Source organism: Octodon degus, unplaced genomic scaffold (assembly GCF_000260255.1).
Source record: "Octodon degus isolate 3935 unplaced genomic scaffold, OctDeg1.0 scaffold00253, whole genome shotgun sequence".
Lineage (NCBI taxonomy): Eukaryota > Metazoa > Chordata > Mammalia > Rodentia > Octodontidae > Octodon > Octodon degus.
The window spans coordinates 2,652,924-2,680,291 of NW_004524829.1; the positions used below are offsets into that span (position 1 = coordinate 2,652,924).

The 27,368-nt window shown below is 39.6% G+C and overlaps 1 protein-coding gene across 3 annotated transcripts in view; it reads right to left on the minus strand.

Annotated features, from left to right (window-relative positions):
• Nucleotides 1–27,368, minus strand: part of Arhgap44 (Rho GTPase activating protein 44) — a 215,289-nt gene that overhangs the window by 186,014 nt on the left and 1,907 nt on the right. The gene's annotated exons all lie outside the window — the stretch shown is intronic.

Below are 27,368 nucleotides of genomic sequence, written 5' to 3' on the forward strand. Positions count from 1 at the left end.
AAAGTAACTTCCAACCCAGATTGATATAGCCTGCAAAACTACCTATCAAATTCAAAGGCAAGATAAGATCCTTCCTTGACAAAGAACAACTGAAGAAATTCATGACCACCAAACCAACATTACAAAGAGTATGGACAGATATTCTAGAATAAGACAGAAGTGATCACAGCTTCAACAACAACAAAAAGGAGCCAACAAACACAGCAACTAATTAAAAAAAGAAAAAAAGTATGGAACCTACAGCAGGAAAGTAACATGACAAAGATAAGCCAATATGTATCAGTTATAACCACCAATGTAAATGCCTCAATTCAACAATTAAAAGACACACTAGCAAAACGGACTAAGAAACAAAATCTAACAATATGCTGCATACAAGAAAAACATTTAACTCAAAAGGAAATTCACAGAATAATGTTAAAAGATGGAAAACAATTCTCCATGCCACCGGAAATCAAGAGAAAAGTAGGGGTAGATATTCTGATTGCTGACAATATCAACTTTGAATCAAAAATCATTCAAAGAGATAAAGAAGGCCACTACATACTTGTTAAGGGAAAACTGCAAGAGGAAGAAATAACATAAGTATATATAGACCAATGTAGGAGCACCCACCTACATTAAACAAACTTTAACAGACATGAAAAATCAAATGAGCAACAATACAATTGTAATGGGGGACTGTAACTCACCACTGTTACAAAAAGATAGATCAACTAGGTGAAAAAATCAGCAAAGAAATAACAAACTTAAAAAACTTGTGAAGAAATTAACTTGGTAGACCTTCATAGAGTAATTCACCCAGCAACAGATTATACATTCTTTTCAGCTGCACATGGGACATTCTCCAAAATAGACCATATACTGACAGAGCATTCTTGAGTAAAAGCAAAGGAACTGAAATTATCCCATGCATACTCTCTGACCACAGTGCAATGAAAATAAAAATTATTGACAAAAGAAACTATAAAAATATCATAAAAACATGAATATTAAATGACAACCTTCTAAACAACCAGTGAGTCACAGATGAAATTAAAGAAAAAATATTTACAATCAAATGAAAATGCGGATACAATTACTGAAACCTGTGGGATACAATCAACGCTGTCTTAAGAGGAAAATTTATACTGGTAAATTCACACAACAGGAAAACAGAACAAGCTCCAATAAATGATCTTACACTACACCTCAAGCTCCTAGAAAAAGAAGAGCAAGTCAAGCCCAAAGCCCAATAAGGCAGGAAATTATAAAGATTAGAGCAGAAATTAATACAGTGGAGAGGAAGAAAACAATACAAAGAATAAATGAATTAAGGAGTCAGTTCTGTAAAAGAATAAATAAAACTAATAAACCCTCAGCCAACCTACTCAAAAAAAGGAAAGAAAAAAGCCCAAATTCATGCAATATGGAATGAGAAGGGCAAAATCATTACAAACCGTAGAGAAATTTAGAAGATCATTAATACCTACTTCCAAAATCTTTACCTTCACAGGATACAAAACACAAAGAAAATGGCCAGTTTGCTAGATACATATGAAGCGGCAAAGCTGAGTCAAGAAGATATCCAAACTCTAAATAACCCAGTAACAGGAAACAAAATTGAAAATGCAATTTAAAAAAAGACTTCTCAATGAAGGAAAGCCCAGGTCCCAATGGATTCACAGCAGAATTCTATAAGAAATTTAGAAAAGACTCAATGCCACCTTTTCTCAAACTCTTCAATGAAACGGAAAGGGAAGCAATTCTCCCAAACTCATTCCTGGAGGCAAGTATTAATCTAATTCCAAAATCAGAGAAAGTTGCAACTAAAAAAGAGAACTACAGGCCAATCTCTCTAAAGAATATAGATGCAAAACTGCTCAATAAAATACCAGCAAGCAAAATGCAGCAAATCATTAAGAACATCATATGTCATGACCAAGTGGAATTCACCCCAGGAATGCAGGGATGGTTCAACATATGCAAATACATAAATATAATATACCACATCAATAGAGTCAAGAACAAAAACCATATGATCATCTCAATAGATGCAGAAAAAGCTTTTGACAAAGTCCAACACTCATTCATGATAAAAATCCTACAGAGAATCAGAATAGGTGGTCTATATCTCAAGCTAATAAAGGCCATCTATGAGAAATGAACAGCCAACATCATACTAATGGGCAAAAACTGAAGGCCCTCGCTTTAAAATCAGGAACAAGACAAGGGTGTCCACTGTCTCCACATTTATTCAATATAGTTCTGGAAACATCAGCCAGAGCAATTAGATGAGAAACTACTATTAGTTGCAGATGACATGATATTCTACATAGAGGACCCCAAAAACTCCATCAAGAGTCTTGTAGTACTAAGCATCAAATTAAGCAATGTAGCAGGATAAAAGTCAACACCCAAAAATCAGTAGCATTTTTGTACATTACTAATGAACACACTGAGAGAGAAATTAGATAAACCACACCTTACACAATAATATCCAAAAAAGAAAAGAAAAAAAGGAAGGAAGAAATACTTAGGAATAAATCTCACAAAGGAAGTAAAATATCTATACAGTGAAAATTATGGTACTCTGAGAAAAGAAATTGAAGAGGATTTCAGAAAATGGAAAAATATTCCATGCTCCTGGATAGGATGAACCAACATTGTGAAAAAGGCCATACTCCCAAAATTATTATATAGGCTCAATATAATCCTAATTACAATGCCATTAGTGTACCTCATAGAACTAGAGAAAACATTCCTCAAATTCATTTGGAACTAGAATAGACCCAGAATATCAAAAGTAATCCTGGGAAACAAAGGAAAGGCAGGAGGTACCAAATTCCCTGACCTGAAATTATACTATAAAGTTACTGTGATAAAATCAGCATGGTACTGGCATAGAGACAGACCTGAGGATCAGTAGAAGAGATCAGAAGATGCAGACACAATTTCAAACACACTCAGCCACTTTATCTTTGATAAAAGAGGTCAAATGTTCATTGGAAGAAAGATAACCTCTCTTTAATAAATGGTGCTGGATAAAAGAGGTCAAACGTCCACTGGAAGAAAGATAGCCTCTTTAATAAATGGTGCTGGAAAAACTGGCTTTCCACATGCCAAAGGCTAAAATTATACTCATGTCTATCACCCTGTACTAAACTACAATCAAAATGGATCAAAGTTTTAAATATTAATGCAGAAACACTAAATCTTCTGGAGGAAAATATGAGTAGAAGTCTTAAAGACATAGGGCTAACAGTTCATGAACAAAAACCAAACTGTATGGGATACTTCAAAGAATCAACACTTGGGATCTCATCTTTTTGAAAAGTTTCTGCACTTCAAAGGAAATCTCCAACAGAGTAAAAAGAAAACCAACAAACTGAGAAAAAATTATAGCCAACTGTCCTTCTGACAAAGGCCTTCTATCTAGAACATATAAAAGATTTTTAAAAATCAGGCCTCCAAATTCAAAGACCCAATCCAAAAATGGGCATTTGGGGCCAGCAAGATAGCTCAGCAGACTAAAGCACCTGCTTAAGCAAGCTTAGACAAGCACAGGGACTGCAGTTTAATCCCTGGTTCCATGTCAGCCCTGCCCCCAGGGCATGCTGAGCTGAGTCCGCAGTGGCCCATGCCTGTAATCCCAGCACTCTGGAGGCTGAAAGTGGGAGGATCACCACATTGCCAAGCTGCACAGTGAGACCCTGTAACAACCAAATACATAAAGAAAATGGACAAGATGTGCATCTGACATGAATATACACTTTTCAGATGAAGAAGTACAAATGGCAAGTAAACATATAAAAAAAGTTCATCATCATTGGTCACTTGAAAAATGCTAATTAAAACAACACTGAGACACTATCTCACCCGAGGAAAAATGGCTAACATCAAGAAATCAGCCAATAACAAATGCTGGAGGGGCTGGAGGGAAAAAGTAATCCTTCTCCACTGTTGGTGGGAGTGCAATCTGGAAGAATCACTATGGAAATCAGTGTGGCGATTCCTTTAAAAGCTAGGATAAAGGTCCCATTCAAGCCAGCTTCCCCTCTTGGGTATTTTTCCGGGAGAACTGAAAACCTCATACCACAATGATATATGTGCACCCATGTTTATAGCAGCACAATTTGTCATAGTTAAATCCTGGAAACAACCCAGGTGCCCAAAAACTGAGGAATGGATAAAGAAGAGATGGTATTTTTACACCATGGAGTATTACTCAGCTATAAAACAGGATAGATTTGAGACTTCTGTTGGTAAATGGATGCAACTTGAGACCAACCTCAAGTGAAATAAATCAGACCCACATCTGCAAACTTTGTATTATCTCCTTAGTGTGAGAACCTAAAAGAGAAAATGGAATTTGAAGGGTACAATAAATACTGGGAAAAGGGAATGAACTTATTCAAAAGGAGTTACTGAGTTGAAGAGGACAGGAGAGGGCATGGGAAAAAGAGATTTATCTATGTATGTAAGCAGGATGGTTTGGACAACTGTACTGTGCATTTCTGCTGGTTTATGGAAAGGAGCAGATAATGCCTAATTTATTTTGTCTACTATTTCAATTGTCCTTTTTCTCCTCTTAATTTCTTATATATTTCTTTTTTTTCTTTCTTTTTCCAATTTTGCATGCATTTATCTGGCAATATGAATAACCGGTTGGTAGACAACTCTATGTATTATAACAAATACTGTGAAATTCATATTATTTTGTTAAGAGAAATTCTGTATCACCAGTAATTTTTCTGTTTAATACTATTTTGTACTCTCTTAAAATAAAATAAAATATGCTAGAGGTAGGTTCATTAACAACAATGGGTGTGTATGATCTGGCACATCCCCAACCACCTAGGGTATATCAGAATCTGGAAGACTCCACAGAGGAGAACATATCATTTCAGGCTTACCAGTGAGAAATACTGATTAAAAAATGCTGGAAAACCCTCCTGTAAATCAGCAAAAAAACGATAAAAACATCATCGATACCCTGATAGAGAAAGAAGTAACTACTTTTCTGAATGTTGAGAAAATCCCAAAATCTGACACCAAAGGAATAAGATCAAAGGCGCTAGTGAACCACTCAACGAATGAGTTGGCATGAGTTCCAGTACCTGCTGATTCTCACCGTCAGTCAGGACAGATGTCAGCCTTCGTGCTGCTCTAGAGGGAACCTGCCCACATGCAGGTCTTGGTGGTGGGTGCCATGTCTTCATGTGGCCTTGCATTTGCGCATGGTGTACCAAGAATAACTTTTGCAGCTCCCATGTATCCAGAGCAAATTTATACCCAGCTACATAACATGGGTAGGATTACAGCAGGTCCTAGAACACTGGCCTAAAGGAACCTTGGCCAACAGTGAGAGGTAAAAAGTCTGGGGCAGTGAGGGACCATTCACAAGGACCCCTGTAGGTCTGAACCAATGCTCAGAAGTAGTAGACTGATAAAAGCAGTCCTCTGGATAAGTAGGGATCTTTACACAACATAGTGTGATTGTGATGCCCCGAGTCTGTTGTTTTTGTTATGAAAAATAAGATAATTAAAAATGTAAAAGGTAGGTTAGTCTAGTAACTTATTTTTAAAGAGTTGAAACTAGCTCTGCATTCAGTGAGAAATGTAGGCTCCTTCTCATCCCTGTTCAGCATCCACAGATAGTATGGACAGTTTTATAATCTTCCATGCATACTAATTATGTATGTTTGGGAACCTATTCACCTCATATGCTTGTTACAGAAATCAGGTCAAATACAAGCTCCATTGTTCTGCACCTCACTCTTCGACCTATCAGCATACACTGTGGATGGCTGCGTGCTGATGCATCTAGATGGGACTCAGATATTGTCTCACAGTTCCGTATCTCCAGGTCTGCTTAATGAGCTAATTTTTAAAAGGATAAACTTTATCCAAATTAAGATGCCAAGACCTGAAGGCCCCTTTGCTATTGTACATTTTGCTATCATAAAATCTTCATTTATATTTTCCCTTCATCTCCATCAGAACCCCATGCTTCCTTAAATCACCTTTTCCTTGAATCCTGACTGATTACTGAAGTCAGAAGTGAATATTCTGTATTCCCAATTATTCTAGGTTTTTTTGTTTTAGTTTGTTTTTAATTTTTTAAAAAATATATTTGGTACAGGTGCCACTGCATCTCAGACTCATAGTGACCCTTCTGTTTTCAGCCTCCCCAGAGCTAGGATTACAGGTGTGTGTCACCATGCCTGGTCTCTATGGCCGGCTCAGCATGCCCAGGGGCGGAGCCAGCATGCATGTGGTATCAGGAATCAAACCCTAATCCCTGTGCTTCTCTAAGCAGGCACTTATTCTGCTGAGCTATCTTGCCAGTCCTATTCCAGTGTTTTTTTACTAGATTGCAACCTAAAAACCAGCCTCAAATATCTACAGTGCATTTGTGTCTCACTGTCCCTCTTAGGGATGGAGAGCAAGACTCTTACTCCTCTGATTTTGCTCACAGCTCCAACACAAAGCTGGGCTCAAGATGGGCAATGGCACTGATTGGTGAATGAGAAATGTGTGTACCAAGAGTGTTGTGAGCTGAACTGTGTCTCCTCACAACAGCATGAAGTCCTAACCACAGGAACATGAAAAAGTGCCCATAGTTGAAAATAAGGTTGTTGGAGCTATAATTAGTTAAGAGAAGGTTGTACCAGAATAGGGCAGACTCTGATTCAATGTACCTAGTGTCCTTATAAAAAGACACACAAGGAGAACACCAAGAGACACTGGAGGCAGAGACTAAAGGAAGGTACCCAAGGAACACCAAGGATTGTTGGCAATGCCAGAGGCTAAGAAAAAAGCATGTCTGCTTTCACACGGTTGGCAATCACCAACTGGGTGTCCTACATTTGAGTTCTGATACTACCTATATACTGACTGTAGTTCTAAAAAGTTCAGGACAGAAGGTATCGTGTGATTGCCTCCACTTCAGATCCTAGTCACTATGTATGGGTAGCCCCAAACTACTCAGAAATCTGCCCCATTGTCTAAAAATTCAGCAGGCTTGATAATTCACTAGAATGTGTCACAGAAATCACTGAAAACATTGCATGTAAAATTATAATCACATATTTGAAATCATAATATATAAACTATGGCTGTACGATGTAATAACTATATGTAGATACATGTATACATAGGAGAAGAGGAGGCAAGGGGAGATGAGAAGGAGAAAGGTGGACAGGGAGGGAAGAAGGAGGCAAGAGGAAGAAGGAAGGAGCAGGAGAGAGAGGTTACATACATGGGCTGCAGCTATGTAAAGGAATAACTATATACAGTGGTACGTCAACACTCTTAGTTAATTGGCCCCAGGAGGCATGATGAGTACCAATTTGTTTTGCATTTTATTTTCTTATTAGTATATGTTTTCAGTATAGCATGACTGCATTCCTCATGCAGAGTTGGTACATGGGCATCACACATCTTTTTACATCCCCATCCCCTCCCTTCTCTCCTGGTTGCACTTTTCTCTCCCATCCCCACCCCTCCACTTATTTTTTTTTTTTTTACTTGTTTTCCTATCATATGTCTCTTATTTTGCTCTTCACTTATATTTTGAGTTTCTCCTATTAGAAAACCATGTGATATTTAAGCTTATTTAATTCACTCAACGTTATAGTCTTAGGATGTCATTTTCCTACAAATGACTCCTCTTTAACTCAGGAAGATACACACAAGGAAAAGAGCTGAGTCAATGGAATTCCTTGTTTTAGTTTTTTGAGGAATCTTCATACTGACATTTTACATTCTCACCAACAATGAAGAAGGGTCCCCCCCTGCCCTGCGCCCTCACAACACTGCTAGCATTTATTGTTTTTGACTTGTTGATGACAGCCATTCTTTCTGAGTAAGATGAAATCTCAGTGTTGTTTTAATTTTCATTTCTCTAATAGCCAGAGATGTTCGACATTTTTTTCATGTATTTAGTGGCCATTTGTATTTCTTCTTTGAAGGAGTATCGCTTCCTTTCAATGGCCCCTGTTTGATTGAGTCTTTTATTTTGTGGGAGTGTAATTTTTCTAAGTTCTTTATATACTCTAGATATTAGTCCTCTGTCCTAGGAAGAGCTGACAAAATTTTTTCCCATTCTGGAGATTGTCTCTTCACTTTGTTGTTTCCTTTGCTGTACAGAAGCTTTTTAATTCGATATGATCTCCGTTTTTTAATTCTTCATGCTATCTCTTGTGCACCAAACAAATTGTTTTGGCTGGAAAGAGTAGTGAGTCGTGAGGCAATCAACACCCACAAGTTCTAGCTTTTGTGATGAGTACCAAACAAAGGACAAGTACCAGTACAAATTCTCACATAAAAATGCTTTGAGTACATAATATGACAAGCTTCAAAGCACTAGAGTACTAAGGTATATGACTGTACTAAGCACTAAAGCGTATGCCTATAAGAGGTGGAACTCAGCAACACCTAGGTGGAAGAACAAGACAGGGCAAAGTCTGGCACAGGAGAGATGCAGAGCATCCATGTCCTTGCCCTGTGGAACCGAGTGCATTCCCCTGTCCCCCCAAACATAGCAATCTGTTCCCCAATTAGGAAATTCTATTGCACTTGGATGTCAGAGGTTATATATGGGGTTTTGCTATATACACATGGCTAATTAAATCCTGGGCCACAGGACTGAGTGCAGTCCCAACCCCTCCCCTCTCCAGAGGTTAGACTGGCCCAGACTTCCAACCCTTTAATCACAGAGTCAACCTTCTTGGTGAATGGCTCTCATCCGGAAGCTTTCTAGAAGATGGCCATGAAGAGCACCTTATTAACACAGGGAAAACATTCCCATCACTAAAGAAATTTCGGGGATTTTTTAGAGTTCTATTCCAGGATCTGAAGCCAAACACAGGATATCCTTATTATACTGCTGTATGGAACAGATTCTTCCTTTCAGAGAGTATGGGTCTCTTGGCATCTTGATTTAGTGCCTCTAGCATCCAGACTAGAGGAAAAGGAATTCCTATTGTTTTAAGCCACTCAGTTGGGGACAATTTGTTAGGGCAGCATTTGAAAACCATCACAGTGGGTAGAGCAAGGATTTCCCTCATGGGTAACTCTCCAAGCTAAAATGGGACTGCCCCATACAATCCCTTTTCCCATGCCATTTAACACCCATGGGGATATCTTCAGATTTCCTTTCTTCATAGAATAGTCTCTATTTCAATTTTACCTCCCTGTCAATGATTGCTAACTCTACCATTCCTAGGTGCCTAAACTGTTTACTGGCTTAGGCAGGTTAATTAGCCCAGCTGCTTACTGATTTTCTCATCTTACATTTCTCACAGGTGACTTCTCAGTGACTATCACGAGACCACCTGAGCTTGGGGCTGGGGAGATGGCTCAGTGGAATAATTGCTTCCCTGGCAAGCACAAGGGTCTGAGTTCAATCCCTGGTTCCACCAAAAACAAACAAACAAACAAACACCTAAGCTTTGCCTAAGTCTAAACCTCAGCATCAGCTAGCTTTCCTTCCTGCTTCTTCTGGCAATCCACCAAGGTCCCTGACTCAACATCTATATAATCTCTGGGACTTTCCACATATCCCATTCTCAAAGGTATAGGTCAAATCCAAATGGCCATCACCTCTCTAAGGTTTTCTCAGGTATTAGCCAGTGTTACTGTACTACAGTGAAATGCCAGAAGCAGGCTACTTATGAAGAACAGGTTTATTGAACTCACAGTTTTGGAAGTTCAAGTCCATTGCTTTGGGGACCTACACAGCAGGAGCATAAGTCAGAGGGAAGGCGCAGATCTTGAGCCAGGAAGCAGACAAGACAGAACCAGCATGGACCCACATTCCCCTCCAGAGAACCCCTACCCCTGACCTTAGGGCCTCCATCCAATAAGGCCTCCCCTCTTAAAAGTCCAGAGCACCTCCCAATAGCACCACCCTTATACATGAACTTTGGGGGACAGTCATTAAAATCATAGTGCCTATTTCTAACTAGTTTCCTAGTTATTAACATCATATGCTAACTAGTCTCTCATCCAGTTTTGCTGGCCTTCATTTCGTTCTCTGTATTCTCAAGAGATCACTCTAAAACCCATGTTAGACCCATGTTCAAAAACAAACAGCAGCAGCAGTTCATACCTTCTGAGAATTTACTTTCTCCCAGGAACTATTTTAAGTACATATATTAATTCATTAAGGGGCTAGGGACATAGCTCAGTAGAACAAGTGCTTGCCTGGCAAGTATGAGGGCCTGAGTTCAATCCCTGGTTCTGAAAAAAAAATTAAAAAAAAAAAATATATATATATATAATATATATATATATATATTCATGAAAATAATAAAATAGGAGGGCCAGCAAGATAGCTCAGCGGACTAAGTGCCTGCTTATGCAAGCTCAGGGATCAGGGTTCAATCTCCAGCTCAACATGTTGTGCCTGGCCCTACTTCCACCTCCAGGCACACTGAGCTGGCCAGCAAATTCTGGTGGCGCACGCCTGTAATCCCAGTCCTGGGGAGGCTGGAAACAAGAAAGATCACCACGAGTCTGAGCTGCGCAGTAAGACCCTGTACCAAATACATTAAATAATAAGAATATAATAAAGTAGGAATTATTATTGTACCTATTTTAAAGGTAAGAAAATTGAGGCTTACAATATCTAGTCATTCACGATTTAACAACTAGTAAATGATGCAGCCCACATATGACTCTACATGAATCTAGCACCTAAATCCACACTTATAACTCAAAAGCCATGGGAAGAATTCATCTGGTAATTTACACTGTTGCTTAGATGGAGCCCAACTCTGCTTAATCATGCCCTATAAGTAAGGACTACTATACAGTTTACCCAGGTTTTCATTTTCTGAACCTTGCAATATTAACTCTGTAATTGCTACCAGAGATATCACAGTGCAGGCAGTAAATTACGTGGCAATTCTATTTACAAGGCTTACCTCCATCCAATGATACTCTAGACATTGACAACTTATTTTACTTCCTTGAAGCCACCACACATGCCGTCCTACTTCCCTTACCTGGCTACCAGCTCTTTCCTCCTCAGGTCTGGCTCTCACGACTTCCTCCAACTTCACCTCTAGCCAACCTCACTTATGTTCTCATCACATGTGAGCACGCATCTGCTAGCGAAGATACCAATTTCAGGATAACAGCTTGTTTTCCTACTTACCCTCATATATGTATTAGGGAGCCTGGCACATAGTAGGTGTGAGAGACACTAGATTCTCCTTTAGGAATAAAGGAATTATCCCCAGCAGCTGGCAAAAGCCTGAGGCCTCCCTAGGCTATTTTCCCCTTGACACTGCCTCAGCTGAAGGTCACACCATTTCCTAACAGAAGACCAATTCCCATAAAAGATCAGTGCAAAGGTACAAAGGCTCAGTTAGCCCTTTATCCTAACCTCAGGACAACTCTGAATGTACCTAACTCCAAAGCCAAGCAGAAGCAGCTGAAGTCTTCAAGGGAAACGCATCTCTGCTCAACCCCACCACACCCTGTACAGTCCCGAAACTTTCATTGCCTTCCATTTGTGCCAATGTTGATATCACTTCCTCTAAGTATTCTGCTTGTTACTGTCATCATCTGCTTTCCAGGGACCCAGCCTGTGGCAGTGGCGATCAATAAATACATATGAAATGAACAATAGTTTTACTTAATGAGTGTCATGCTTCCAAGTTGATTTTATACATATGACCATACCATGGCCTAGCTACAGCTCAAGAATGAAGGATCATGCTTTGGAGTTGAATTTAACTTACTTTAGAGTAAAGAACTTACTCTAAAACCATGTCAAATGTCTTTGCTAACAAAGAAAAATCTTGGAGATCTTGAAGGCATGATTACAAATCTACAGTTACATATTTTGCATGGGAAATTTCTATTTAAATGTGATTTTAAGTGGAAAAACATTCCAATTTGGACACCTTTCAGAGCAGAATACACAGCCCCTCTGCCATACTCCTGATGAGATCTACTTCTACTATTTGCAAAACACTAACAACAACATAGACAGGACACAGAGATGAGTAAACTCTTACTTCTGCAAGGATGCAAAGCTTCTAGCTTTGTGAAGAAAACAGACACAACAGCAACAAGAAATCACAGCAGCATCAAATAGGTCATATAAGAGAACAAGGAGAGCACTGTGGAAAGGAAGAGCAACCATGGGGAAAGAACGAAGGCATGGCATGTGAACTGCATTCTGAGAAAGAATTTGACAGACGATTCTTGAGCCACTTCCAGTTCTATATTTCAGACAGCGTGCTGGTGATGTACAGATGAATAAAAGAGACTAGAACCACAATGCATCACATTAGTGTGAATCACTATTTTGAAATACAAAAGAACAGTTTTGATAAGTAGAAAGAGAGCGAGTAGCTTGATTATCAAATTAAAACACCCGATGGCATAGCCTAAAACTTAAGCTTGAAGACTTAATGTCCCATTAAAAATGGTTTTCACACCCAAAATGTTGGGGCAAGCCAAGTAACAAAGTACATTGTTGGCTATTATCAGAATGCTCTTTTTTAAAGAGAATAAAACATTTAAGAAACATTAAAAACAATACAGAAGGGCCAGCTAGATAGTGCAGAGGACTAAAGCACCTGCTTAGGTACAGCACAGGGATCAGGATTCGATCTTTACTGTATCACTTATTTATCAATTTCTAGGAGAAATTCATAGTATAAAGAATTTCTCAGAGTCCCTGGATTTTCCTCCACACAGTCATCCTAGAATATTTTTCCATAGAACAAAATTTGATAAAGAAGAAAACTGACATATTTCAGTCCATGTATCAAAAAAATATGATTTAGCCATATTTTTAGGGGAAGTGATTCAAGGTAATAATACAAGAGGACAAATACAATAGTCAAGGCTAGAGACATAGCGTATAATTAAAATGATCAAAATAAAATATAAGAAATTAGTTAAAATATAATTCATCAGGGATAGCTTCATAGTAACTGACTAGAAATACAAGTATAAAAAATAACACTCTTGAATTCCAGGAGACACATTCATCAGTAGATCTCTGATTAACTGATCAAGATAGGAGCATCTAAGGTGGTTGACCAGAGAACCCATCCAAACCTGGGCACCCTGGATGGCATCACACCTTGCCCATCATGTATTTCCTTTTGCAGAACACTTCTGCCCCACTGCTGCCTCTATGGACTGTCCATCAACTATGCTCCCATGGATCCTGGTGGATAGTTAGTTTTTTTTGTTTTTTTTTTTATACATCATTTTATTTATTTGTTTGTTTTTTATTCATCTGTATCCCCTTTTTTATTTAGTTCCATTATTTGAATATTATAGGTGTGTTAACTCAGCAAAATATTCTAAAAGAGTCCAGTAGTCCATAATAGTATTGGGGCTTCCGCTTCACTGGCAATGTCAGAAATTGTTAACCTGAGTCCCCTACAGCTCAACATAACAACATGGCTTTACTTCTTATATTTCGTTTTTATACTTTTCTGCTGGATGGTTAAGACCAAGGTAAAGCAGGACCTATGCAACAAGAGTTGTAGCTTTTGGGTCTGATAAGGTCAGTGAAATCTCCTCAGGATTTATGCTGAGATCCTGTACCTCAGATTGTAGAACCTTTGTCAGTGTCAGCCATGTGGATGTGTGGAGAGCTGCGAAGGACCGCGCCTACAAGATGGCGCTGGTTTCCGCCTTCCACCCCCCGTGGGTGAGCGCTCTCTGTGCACAACAACTCCTTATATGGCCAGGGCTGCAGTCATGATTCGCTTCCGCATATGCTGGACCCAAGGGCGATCCCCACGTGGCGCACTGGGATTGGGCTCGGGAGTATATATTAGCCAAGGGCTGGGGGATTGGGGAGGAAGAAGCTTGCTGTAAGGGGCCTGAATAAACCACTGAAGGAAGAGCTGTGTGTTGCGTCTTCCTTGATGGCGAGGTCGTGCGCAACATGGATGAGTCACGGCCATTGCTTGGCCAATATGTTCTCTGTGAAAACCTGAGAGAACGTTTTCTCTCTATGTGACACTCCTTAGGCACACTCTATATCATCGATCACTTTCCTCGTTGGCCCCATAATCTCCTTGATCAGAAAATTTGGGACACTACTGAGTTACATGATGTTACAGTACAAGCTCTCATATGTCCTGGGTCTTAACTGACCTTGGAAGGCTAGGGCCAAAATGTTGGCTTTCCTTCTGGCCCTCCTTTTTTTCTCTAATTTTGGTCTAAAAACTTAGGTTGTTAACCCCCCAGAAGAGAAGCTTATTGTTATTACCATACAACCTAGGCTGTTAAGCTTAACCTCACTATCTGTCTGAATATCAAACATCTTAGGCATAACATGGAACAAGTATTTTTCATAAAGTATTGATATGTTGAACTTTAAGTCTCTACAGAATATGATGAAAAAACATTTAAAAATTAGAATATATTTTAAAAATAGGCATAAAGAATTATATAATTCTTATGTTTCCACATAAGTCCAGAAATCTAACCATATACAACCTTGAAGCAGGACAGTCCCACAACATTCCTTTTCCTGTCTCCTGCCTTCATTCACCACCCCCTTCTTTTTGAACAATCATCTACCCGAGAGACAGCACAGCAGCAACTGGCATGTCATGACAAGCAGCCCATATTCAGAAGACCAGAATGACAGGCACTCCAAGCATGAACCTGCTATTACAAACTGCCATCTTCAGTGCAGTTGCTTAGTTCACAGGTGTCAGTATATACAGTCAGGGTGAGAATCTTTCCAATTAACTGCTAGATTCAAAAATCTTCTGGAGATTCTCAGGATCATTGTCTTGCCCATCTTCTACATATAACTGTATGGCTTGCCTCTGTCATGTTTCCTAGCTCTTCTCCTTTCCCTCTCTTAATGTTAGTCCTCGAGTTCTTGCTTTCCTTTTACTTGTATTATACCTTTCTATTTGTATTTCTTCTTTTGAATTCTTATACCAGGGAAATTATATGATATTTACACATGTGCGTCTGGTTTATTTCACTTATGAGTATATCTTCAAGTGGCATCCACTTCAATATAAAGGCTTCGAGTTTATCATTCTTTATGAGTAATACTCCATTGTATATAAATACCACATCTTTTTCATCCATTCCTCAGGTGATGGGCATCTTGGTGTTTCCAAGATTTGGTTAACACAAATTGTGCTGCTATAAACATAGGCACAGATATATCACTATGATGTGATGTTTTCAGATCCTCCGAGAAAATTCCCTGGTTAGGTCTTGTGATCCAAACCTGAACAACTGGATTCTCATCTGTGAGTCAGGTGCATGGTCCAATGACAGAAAACACCTAAGAAGTCTCCTCTGGCCCTCCTGCCATGCTATGCCACTCTTAGTCTGCACTGGCTAGCCCACCCAACACTCCTCTTTTCTTTAAATTAGTCAGGCTATTTCCACTGCTATGAAGAGAAGCCTAATGTCATGGGACAACCACTGTCCTCAGCTGCATGTCACACCAACCATGTTCCCAAATGGGGCATCTTTACAAGACCCAGCAATGGAACTCTAGAGCCAATTCCCTCATGTCCTATTGCATAGGACCTGGTGTTTTATTGAACCATAGGGTAACTACAGATAACCATAATGCATTCTATAGCTTAAAAAATGAAAAGCTTTCAAAATGTTTTCACTGTAAAGAAATGATATAGACTGGGTGTGGTGGCGTGCACCTGTAATCCTAGTGCTTGGAAGGCTGAAAACAAGAGGACCATTACAAGTCCAATTTGTGTAGTGAGACCCTATAGACCTTGTACTAAATACAGAAAGAAAAAAAAAGATAAATACTTAAAATTGCATGCTTATTCTGATTTGGACATTACATACAATGTATACATGTATCAAAACATCACTTGGTACCCCATAAATATGTACAACTTGTATGCAACAATTAAAAAGAAATGATCAATGTATGATACAAAAATGCTAATTATCCTGACTGACTATACATGTAACTGAATTATCATGTTAAATCCCATAAATATGTACAACTACACGTTATTTAAGAAAAGATACTGACTAGCAAAAAGGATAAAATAAAAATATATAAGCCCACAAAAAACATCAGTAATGATCTAAAAATCTATTAACATACTATTTCCTAGTACCAGACTATTTATCCCATAACTTGAGATTTGACAGTAAATCCTCTCTAAAGCACTGATAAGCAAATTCCTGTGTTTGAAACTAAGGTTAAAGTGAATGTTAAACCTATTTATATTTAGGTAACTAGACTGTTTAGGGTCCTAACATAAATTACTATTTTAGAAAGTCTCACTGTAGTTGTCCACTTAGTTTTGAATTCTGGGAGCTTTTAAAAAAATAAAATACATGTTTATTTTAAAGAATTGGGAGGTTAAGGTATAAGCAGCAGAAAACAAATCACCCTAATCCTACCCAGAAATGAACAACACAGGCTTAACCTTCCAGTCTTTCTTAATTATTTTTTCAGTCTTTTCTTATATTCTTTTTTTGGCCTGCTCAGCCCTCCCTAAGATGGGGCTGGTGCAGCATGTGGTGCCAAGATTGAAACAGACCGAACTGCAGTCTCTGTGCCTGCCTAAGCTTGCCTAAACAGGAGCTTTAGACAGTTGAGTTATCTCACCGGCCCTATTCCGTTTGTCTTAATAGTGTACATTCTCAATTCTATATGCATTTCTGCATCCCGCTTCCTCCTCTTCAACATTCCTCTACACCTTCCTGACACACTCCTAATGTTAAGAAAACACTGAGGTAAGTACAACTGTGTAAAGGTACAAACTGACTCACTCTATCAATACCAAACGTTAAACATTTTTCCACTTCTTCCTTCTACTACAGAAGCATCAATGATGCTGACGCCAGCAGATCTAGAAGTAAATCCTGCTGACAGCCCTCCTCACCTGAGCATCCACAGCGGGAGCATGCTCACCCACCCTGAGACTGCTGCAAAGCCATGCAGGGGAAGAACACAAGAATCTACGCTTTGTATGGTTCCAAGGACCACGAAGGTGTATAGAGCACTGCACAAGCTTCATTGTGGGACACACTTAATAAACAGTTGTGAAACTGAAATGAGAGTGCACACCTTGTCTGCAGGGGCAACAGTGCGCATGAGACTGTTCCCCCCAAAGGCTCCATGCACTTTCTACGTTCCTTTCTTAAGACTACTTCCTCGGATATCTGTTGGAGTCTCTCAATCTGGAGGAGTCTAGAGGCTTCTACAGATGAGAAGCTGCCTTCTTTCAACAGAGTGAAAAAGAGACCTTGAAGAGTACTTTCATCTGCTTTTTGCTGTAACTGCAATAAGGAAATAAGGTGAAGAACATTCTATTGACAGAAATTTTATTTTATGATCATTGTGGTTAGCCTACATATAAGATACTCCATTATCTGAAAGGAATGTGACATTTTTCTTTTGATTCAACTCAGGAGCAGTTAATTAACATCTCTAAAAACCACCAAAACTAAAGTATCTTGAGAGATACCAGGGCTGCAGAGAGAACAGTGCTAGGCAGGCTCTAGGAGGTGGGCATCTCCCTGCCTTGGCCTACTTAAGAAGCTTCATATTTGGTTCTGCTTCTTCAAGCCTCCCTTTCCCTCATTGTGAAATGGAGCTACAAACTGCTTGCAACTCATATAGCTGTTGTAGTGAGAAAACTAAAATAATCACATGAAGTATACAGCCCAGTGTACACGGACAAGGTTGTGTGGCTCCCCTTCCAGGGCCCAGGCAGGACTGCATTCCCTAGCCCCATTTGGGCTGGGTGTGGCCAGCTGACTTACTTTAGCCAATGAAATATCACTTTCAGAAAAAGTACCAGGAGCCAGAGCAAGACTCAGCATATCCTAATTTCCTCCCTGTACCGCCTCAGAGACACAGTGGAATAGAGTTCATGGTAGCTTTGTGTGTCCCCCAAATCAATGGCCAGTACTGTGAGCCACTCAGATTTGGGGCAGTAGATTAACCTAGACTATCCAGAGTAATAAAATGAGAGGCCATTACCATTACTGAGACCTCAAGGTACTTCATCCAATCATGCTCTTGGCTAACCAGAGAAAAACTAGGCTGGATTTGGAAAAAGAAAAATGGACACCAACTTCAAATTATAATTTTTAGGTACTCAAGAATATGAATAAGGTCAAAATAAATGCTTCATGTCAAAGAGGCTTACAGCACGGAACAGTGGTAATAACTGTAATTTTTTCAGGGCTTATTATCATAACCAGGAATTATTCTAAGGATATTATATTTATTATCTTATTTAGCCCCAGCAATAATCTCATTCATGCAGTAGGTGTCATTTTAGTGTGCTAGGAAGAGGTTTCAGTTTCTGTCCTTTTCACTATTCTTCTTCCCATTGTGTGTGTGCGCGCACACACACACATTCACACTGACCTGAAAAGCACTCAATATTTGCCTAATGTCATTTCTGTCTGACAGATGTGACCAATTACTGGGGAGGAGGATGAGAATTTTTAGTCAGCCTCCTAGAATGGAGAAGAAGAATGAACCTCTCCAACCTGGACACTAGAGGCAAAGGCAGGGCAAAGGGGACCATGGAGTGTGCAGAAGGAAAGAAAAGATAATAAACAGACCATGGGAGCAGGGGAGAAAGCGCTCCTGATGATTCAACTGTGTGGAGGCTCCCTGTCCCCAGTGATATCCAGGGGAGCCTTGTGACTAGCTCTACCCAAAGGAATGTGCACAAAAGTGACCTTTGTAAATTCCAGTGGCATTTAAGAGCCAGAATGCCATTTCTATATTCTCTCTTCACCTTTAGCAGCATTGAAGGAGGAGGGAGAAGGAGGGGGAAATGGAGACGGACTAGATTCCCAAATCCCACAAGAGGAAGCTGTTCTGGGGAGTCTCCTGGAATCATAACAGCCTAAAATAAATTTTGCTATGTTGAACCCTAAGAGTTCTGAAGTTGCAGAACTTACGTGTTACCATAGCAGAGACTGACTTATCTTCAGTCTGACAACACAGCAACCTGAAGAATACAGACAGCCCAAGGAAAGCCCAAGAGATCAGGAGGAAGAAACCGGAACACTAAGAACAGCAGATTTTAATTGGATGCAGTAGTACATACTTATAATCCTAACACTCCGGGAGGCTGAGGCAGGAACAGCACAAGTTCAAGCCCTACGTAGATAACTCAGTAGTAACTCTCTCAAAGAAATAAAAAGGAGTGGATATATAGCTCATTGAGAAGGCTCTGGCTTCAATATCCAGTACCAGAAAAAAAGCAGAATTTACTAGAAAAAAACAACCACAACCACAATAAACTCCTACCTAAGAGCTAAGGAGAAAGATATCCAAATGAGAATGGATTGTAGTGATAGAAAGGACTCTTGGTAGGGTTAGAATAAAGACCAGCGCCCTGTTTATACAGAGTAGGAAATGCAGGCTCTGTGAGGCTATGAGCAGCAAGCAGTCTTAAAACAGTGTCATGGTTTGAAGCTGACAGCCCATGGTTTTGACACCTGCCTCTGTTCAGGCAGCACTGCCCCTCCTATTGCAGGCTGCCATGCCTACCCACATTCCCCTATGAGCCCATGAGACCAAACCTCCAGTAACAAAACCCAGTATCCAATCAAGCATCAACAGTCAGGGTATGGAGACAGATCTCTGCCACCCCAGATTCAGTGGTGCACCAGCCTGGGCCCTGCTACTCCTCCAAAATGGCTCTTGACCACTTCTTCTTGCAATACCTACAATAAAATTACTTTTGTTTTTCAAGGGTCTTCTCTGACTGCTACTCCGCTTTCTTCATTGGAGGGACAAGCCCAGTGAGGATGAGTCTGGGGACCCCGTAAACCCCAGACCCACTAGACATAATAAGATTAAAGCTAAATGCTAAATTCGGTGGTGAGGAGACTCTGGGATAAAAGTAGTCAATGGGAAAAAAGGGAGAGAATGCAAGGTAGGAAAGATGTAAGCAGTATAGTCAAGGGAGATTCTATTACATTTTTTTAAAAACCTTAAAATCATAATAAAATAGATGCTTTTATGTATAATACATTACTCACTGCGACTCTAGAAAACATGATTACTCCAATAATCACTTCACAAATTTGGAAAACTGTCAATGAACTACATCTTAAATATGTGCTTGGAAAGCTATTCCCAACTCTCAAGAATAAGCAATTCTCATCTCAACCACTTCTTAGTTAAAAAAAAAAAAAAAAAATGGTTGAACAATTCAGTTTTAGACTATTATCAAAAGCTTGCAGGTACAGCAAAAGAAAACCTGCAAGTACTCTCACTCATGAATCCTGAATACCAAAATCCTCAATAAAACAATTCAATCTAGCCATATAGAAAAGAATTAACAAACCAGAGTTAAGATGGATCACAGGAAGACAAGGAGAGTTTGATGTTAAAAAGTCCACCGAGGTTTAAGCACCCCCAAAGCACACTGTCAGACATATGGGAAAAAGTCAACAATATATTCCCAGCACAGAGAACAATACCTGGAACATGTAAATTCTCAGTAAATCTGTATGGAGTAATTGAGAAAATATTAATGAATTAAAGAATAAAGCACATCATGACTAATCTGATGGTCAGTAAAGGCATGATATCAAATTTAACTTTGAGGTCAAAGAAAAATCTCAAATAACAAAATTATGTAACATGTAACATCATTAATAAACAATTTCTCTGATCATCACAGCCTTTTCAGGTCAATAAAATGTGGATACTCACACATCACCCAATATTTTAACACTGTTCTACAAAGTCCTAGATAATGCAATTGGACAAGAAAACACTACAAAGAAAGATGCAAAAGTATTATTTGCAGAAGGTATGAATGCCCACAGGAAAATCCCAAATCTCCATTTTTAAATACTTATTTAAAAGTAATGAAATAGTCCACTAAGGTACCTACTAATTACATAAAAATCAATTACATTCCTATAGTTTTCACAATAAAGAGCACAAACAGTAACAAATGATTTTAATCACCAAAGTTATAGCAACAGAGATGAACTGTCTAAAAACACATTGTGTATGACCTAAATAGATGAAAGTTGCTTTGTAAGAACAGTAACATACTTAAATAAAAACATGCCCTAGTCTCAAATGAAGAGTTATCATTAGACTCAGTATTGCAAAAGTGTCAGTTTTCCTCAGCTTAATATATACATTCAAAAACATACTGAGAGAATATACAAATGACAGGCCAAGAAAATACGATAAACGTTCATTCGCAATGGTGAAAGACAGAGACTAGCTGTGGTCACGGTGTAGAAAATCCTCAGGCAAAGGCTTTGAGTCTTTTTTTTTATTGGTCCCAGGAATCTAACTCTCAGCCTCAAGCTTGCCACTAAGCTACATCCCTCACCCTCGGCTTTGAGTCTTGATGACTAAAAAGAAGCTCTCATTGGAGTCAGGATGGAGCCACAGTTGGCCTTTTCTGTGCCTCCCAACAAATGTTTTGGGAGTTTCTCTGTAAGGATTAATGTCACTGCTCAACTGGGCAGCTGGGCCCATGGAAATTCCTACCAGAATGGACGATACATGTCAAGAAACAAACTAAAAATCCTAGAAATAGATTCAAGCAGATGAAATCTTTCAGTGCATCACAATGACAATACTTCAATACAGGACACATGAATGACAATACTTTTTAAAAGAAAACTAAATGTGACATCTCACGCCACGCACCAAAACTTACAACTCGTTGAAGATTTCACTGTAAAATAAGATTATAAGTACTAATGAAAATATATTAATATTTATATAATCTTATGCTGAAAAAAGATAAAATGACATTGAGGCACAAGCCATAAATAGATCTTACATCACAAATATTAGGTTCTAGATGGGAGAAAGAAGATCAAAGGAATACCTAAAAGAAAAAACTACAGGAAAATGCGTGTGCATGTATGCTTAACACAGTGTATTAAAAGTTACATAAAAGTAAGAAAGCAGTTATGAGCATGAAAATAAAACAGGTCAGATGTGGTGGGACACACCTGTAATACCAACATTTGGGAGGTAGAGTCAAAAGGATCAGCATAAACTTGGGATCAATTTGAACTACGTAGAAAAGCCCTGTCTCAGGGCCAGCCACATAGCTCAGTGGATTAAAGCATCTGTAAGCAGGCACAGGGGCTTGGGTTTCAAGCCCCATGTCTGCTGTGTCTAGTCCATGCTGAGACTGAAATTGAGACTGGGCGTGGTGGCACTTATAATCCCAGCTCTTGGGAGGCTGTAAACAGACAGATCAGTACCAGTCCACCCTAGTAGTGAGACCCTGAACACACTGTAGACCCTTCCCTAAAATACAAAAGAAAAAAAAAGAAGAAGAAAGAAAAGCCCTGTCTCAAAATAAAAAACAGCAAAGACAACTGTAGGTTATTTAGAAAAGGCAACGAATGTCTAGAAAACATAAAACATGCTCAATCCCACTAAAAACTAAAATAAATGAAAGAAAACGTTTCTGTTTTCACCCACAAAATTAATGACTCAGTATTAGCTGCTGATAGGGTTGGGGAAGGGACACTGACAATTCTACCAATGGCAGAAAAACAATGTTCTTGTGTATCTGTACATACAAAATTAAGCACCCATATAGTTTTTAAAACTTATACTCTCTCACCCAGCAATCTCATTGCTAAAACTTCAACTACATAAGTAAATCAGTGAGAAATTGTGCCAATGATCAGCAAATGGAAAAGTTAACTATGGTACTAGAATATTAACAACAACATGGGAAAATATGCTGTAGATTTATAGTACTAACATGAGATCATCTTCAAGATATAAGAGGAAAACAGGCTTGCACCTATACATAACATACAGTCACTACTCTCTTTTTAGGAGTATTTAATGATATACTCCATAATAATGACATAGTACATGTACAATAGAAGCTTCATAAAATTATATCACCAATGAGGTCACAGCTCTCCTAGTTTGAGTACGATCTATGATGCTCACACAACCAAGAAATCACCCAATGATATCCCTGTTACATGTCTATACATACGTTCATCAAAAATTTAGAAGTCCACATCTAAAATATTGCCTGTTGTCTCCAATACAGAGATTATTGGTGACCCTTCTCTTTTTGCTCATCCATAAGTTTATAATGTTTCCACAATAAACAAATATTACTTATGTAACGAAAAAGTTAAAAAAAGTAAATTGAATCCTCTGGGAAAATAAACATTTATTCTAAAAATATGCTCTAACATTAGAAAATGAAAGCAAAAACATCTGCTTCCTGGACAGACAGAAGAGTTTTAAATGGCTAGACATCCACAAGCGTGCTCCAGGCAGTGGGGTTCTAGGTTCCTGCGCCTATAGGGAACTCTGACCTTCCAGTTCTTTCCTCTTCCTATGACCTACAGATACCTCAAAGCAGAGCTGAAGCACACTTTTATTATTTACTGTCCCTACTGAAATAGCATTTGAACTAATCTGCTCTTGATTAGTAATAAAAGGGATGTCAGTACTAATCCCCTCTAAAATAAACAAGCACAAATTACTGTTTTATCCACATGACTACTTATAGACTTTCTCTAAAGCAAAAAAGTGCTCCTCATGATCTATCACAAAAAAGTTATGAATTGATGCTGATGAATAATTTCTTCGACTGAGGGAAAATGATTAATTCCCATTTAAGAGAGTGGCTTTCTACAATGACTTGCAGGTCTGGAATATGAGAATTCTGCAAGGAATCAAGGGAGCCTCATGCAGACTGCTAGAGAGCAGCCCAGCAGATGGTGAAACTGAGAGGACCTGCACAGAAAGAAGCTCAAGAGACAAGAGCAAAAGCTGTTCCTTCCGGATTTGCTAGCAAGGGGTTACTACAGTCTGTTATCTACCACATAGATAAACTTCACAAGAGAAAAGGCCAGTGCTTGCAAAACTCTGAAGAACACTGAGGGATGGGTTTGGGTTTGGGTGGTCCTGTTATACTCTCAAGAAGCCTTCAGCAGGGCCTGCTTTTCTTGACAATTCCAAATAACTGTCAGGGAAGTTGTAGGAAAGAAATGGAGAGGTATGAGGACTAATTTGAACTTCATGTTGGCTTTTCTCTATGGGCTATCGATTTGGTTCCGGCTCTCAGGAAGGCCTACTGAAGGGCAGGGAAGTGGTTCAAAGAAACCTTCAAGGAAAGATGCTCCCTGGCTTTGGTCTAGGCAGAATGTCTGCAGTGCTGGTGCTCCCAGAGACTGCTGCAGCCTTAGCATCCAGCTCAGGACCACTGACTGATGCCTGGAGCGCTGCAGCTGAATTCTGAGAGCTGCACAGCAGCAATGAGGCCTAGCAAAGAGGCGATCCAGATGAGCCCTCTCAGCTCCTGGCACTCTGAGCAGTTCAGGAACAGAAAACAGAGCTGTGGAGACAAAACATGGTCACCCACCCCCAGCTCATAGCTTCTGAGGCCATACAATCCAAGCACCCCAGCCAGCCTGGCTCCCTCCCACACAGCCACAGCTTACCTACTCTCATACACCTGGAACTTCATTGATTCTCACACAGGAGTGTAGACCCCCATTTAAGGCCATCATTGGGCGGTAGCTGTTAGAATCCATTTTTAAGAAACCTTTTATATTTAGGAAACTAACACTTTTGGACAATGAAATGGGCAAGCAGAAGAGAAAAGTGGTGATGAACTTCATTAACTACTGTCTTTGTTCAGCTCTTCCTTGAGCCAGGCTCCCTTCAGCTTTCTCACAGCCCTCTGAAGTAAGGACTACTGAGACCCCATGGTGCAGAATAAATAATTCTAACTCACCAGCTCCAAATGCTAGTTTTACTTCTTCCATTTTCTCTTTCACTTTGTAGTCATCTTGGTTGCTGGATTTCACCTCAGGGCTTTGTTCCACCCAATAGAAACCAAATGCACTTCCATGTAAAATAGTCTGTATCTTTCAGGATACATCCTACCACAACCACTGGGCTTTAAAAAAAAAAAAAAAAAAAAATGCTGCCATGCATCAGGCATGAATTCATCCCTTTTTTAAATCTTGCTTTATCCTTCCAAAATCCAGCAGTACTGTCATTCTTCACTCCTCTGGATATCTACTCCCACCACCAAGTTGAAGAGGCATTAGGTAAGGAGATTTTCCCATCTTTGGACTACTTCCCATGATCCCCCCCATGCACAACATGTGGATCTTTTGCTAACTTACTCATTCAATTTCCAAAGGAAGTCAGAGAATATACTATAATCTAAACATTGGGCTGGATGTCCCTGTCCCTCAAAAAAATTAAAATCTAGTAGGGAAAATGTAAAAATTCTAATAGCATTCATGCAATTTCACCAATTCCTATTTCATAAATCCTAGCACCATTGCCATTAGAACCACAGCCTGCATTCAGAATGCAGGTTGCAAGAGAGCAGGGAGTTTGTTTTGTTCTACAATATTCCGTGAACCAGACCAATACCTGCTGGAACATAGCAGGCATTCAACAAATACTTAAGGAATGAATGCATGTAAGCACGTCATAGGGCATATAATCCATGAGTACTCATTACACTTGCCTACAGATATCCATAGCTACTATTCATTAGGTACTTCCTTGTGTTGAAAGCTGTACGCAGCACTCTTCAGAGGCAATCTCATCATCATTACCACAATTACCACACTACCGCAATATAATCCTTATTATGCCCATTTGACAGATAAGGAAGCTAATGTGCAGAAAGGTAAGCTCCAGATTACCAAGCAGCAAATCAAATTTCTTACTCACCCGCTGCGCACAAAGTGGGTGCACAGAGTAGCCAGGGAGTGATTCCCATAAAACAAATGAAAATGAAGGGACAGATGGAGGAAGTTCAGAGCAGAAGAAATGTGCAAAATCTGGAAAAATAGATCACGGGAGAGAGAAAAACACTTCCAGTTAAATACAATGGGTTTTATCAACTCTTTTTTATAATTGCTTAAATCTTCTCTACTCCTAGCATGAGCGCACTTTGATGGATAGCACTACTAACTCAACAGAACACATTTAAGTACGGCAGTCCCTACACTGCTCACTGACCTGAGCCATTAACTAGGGCTGAGTGAAGAGCCACAAGGAAGGGCAACTTGCAAGCTCACCTCTTAGTCATCCCTCAAGAAAAAGAAAGGGAAGCTGTCACTTCTAAAACACAAGGATGAGAAATAAAGGGCTTGCCAAGCAACTCTACCAAGGCCTTTATAAATCCACTTCTAACATCCAAAAGTCCAAATTTCCAAGTCTATGTGTTTCTACTGATTTCTGCAAATGAGAAGCAAATTCTGGCCCTTCTACTCCCATACATACAGGACCATGACTCACAACATTCTCGATAGAGCAAAGGAAATGTTGCTCCTTTCATTTTCCCCTCATGAATCAAGAGTAAACTTATAATCCTGGCAATAAATACCAAACGTGCATCAATTATCTGCAAGGCACTGCACTAGAGGCACTGGGCAAGCAAGGGTAATCAATACATTCTACTGAAGGCAAAAAGGCAAGAAGACAAAACATAAAACATAAGAGCATTTGAGTCATGAGCACTGTGCAAAACTGATAAAGATGATGGGGAGAGATGGTTAAGACCTGAATGATGAGGATAAGAATTTGGCAGGAGAACATCCCCAAACAGGCAGGGGGCAGGGGAGGATGGATGGATGGATGGATGGATAGATGGAAAAACGGCAAGAGCCTAAGCCCATGGAAATGCGCTTGATTTGGGGCAAAGAAGAACATGTAGCTGCAGCTTATTTTCGAGGGTAAAACAGAGTGAGTACAGGGAGACAAAGAGGCCAAATTAAGTATGGGCTTGTAGACCACTGGCAAGATTAAGCACGCTAAGAGGAGCAAGATGTCATTGGAAGCTTTTAAGCAGCAGGGCAACATGCAGTGATTTGTGCTTTAAAAGGTTCACTCTAGATTTCACCAAAATAGATACAGTCTGGCTGCCACTTTACCTGGGGGATAACAGAATGGATGCCATCTGACAGAAACAGAACTCATCCCCACAGCAATATCTAGCCAAGTCCCAACAGTTAGTAAGCATCTCCAGCAGAACAGTTACTTTGTACTTGTAAGAATGTGCTTTCAGTATGACCAATTTTGCTAACACTCAATTTCTCCCTCAACCTTTTCCGTTCCTCCTGTGAATGAGAGTGAAAAATAAAGTACTATGCTCTTAGTTTAAAAATTTTACCACTTTTAAATAAATCCTGAAAAAAAGTCAGAATTATGTTCCGGGAGACAGCATCAAGAACTCTAAACATTTAGGGTCTAGGCTTGAACAGAACCTCAGGACCAGGATATACAAAACCCTGTGTGTAGAGTCAGGGACCTCCCGATCACTTGGCTGGCCCGATCTGATGACTGATGCCAGCCTGCAGGGTGATGCAGAAAGCCAAGACATTCAAGACAGGTCAGCCTGTCAACCGCT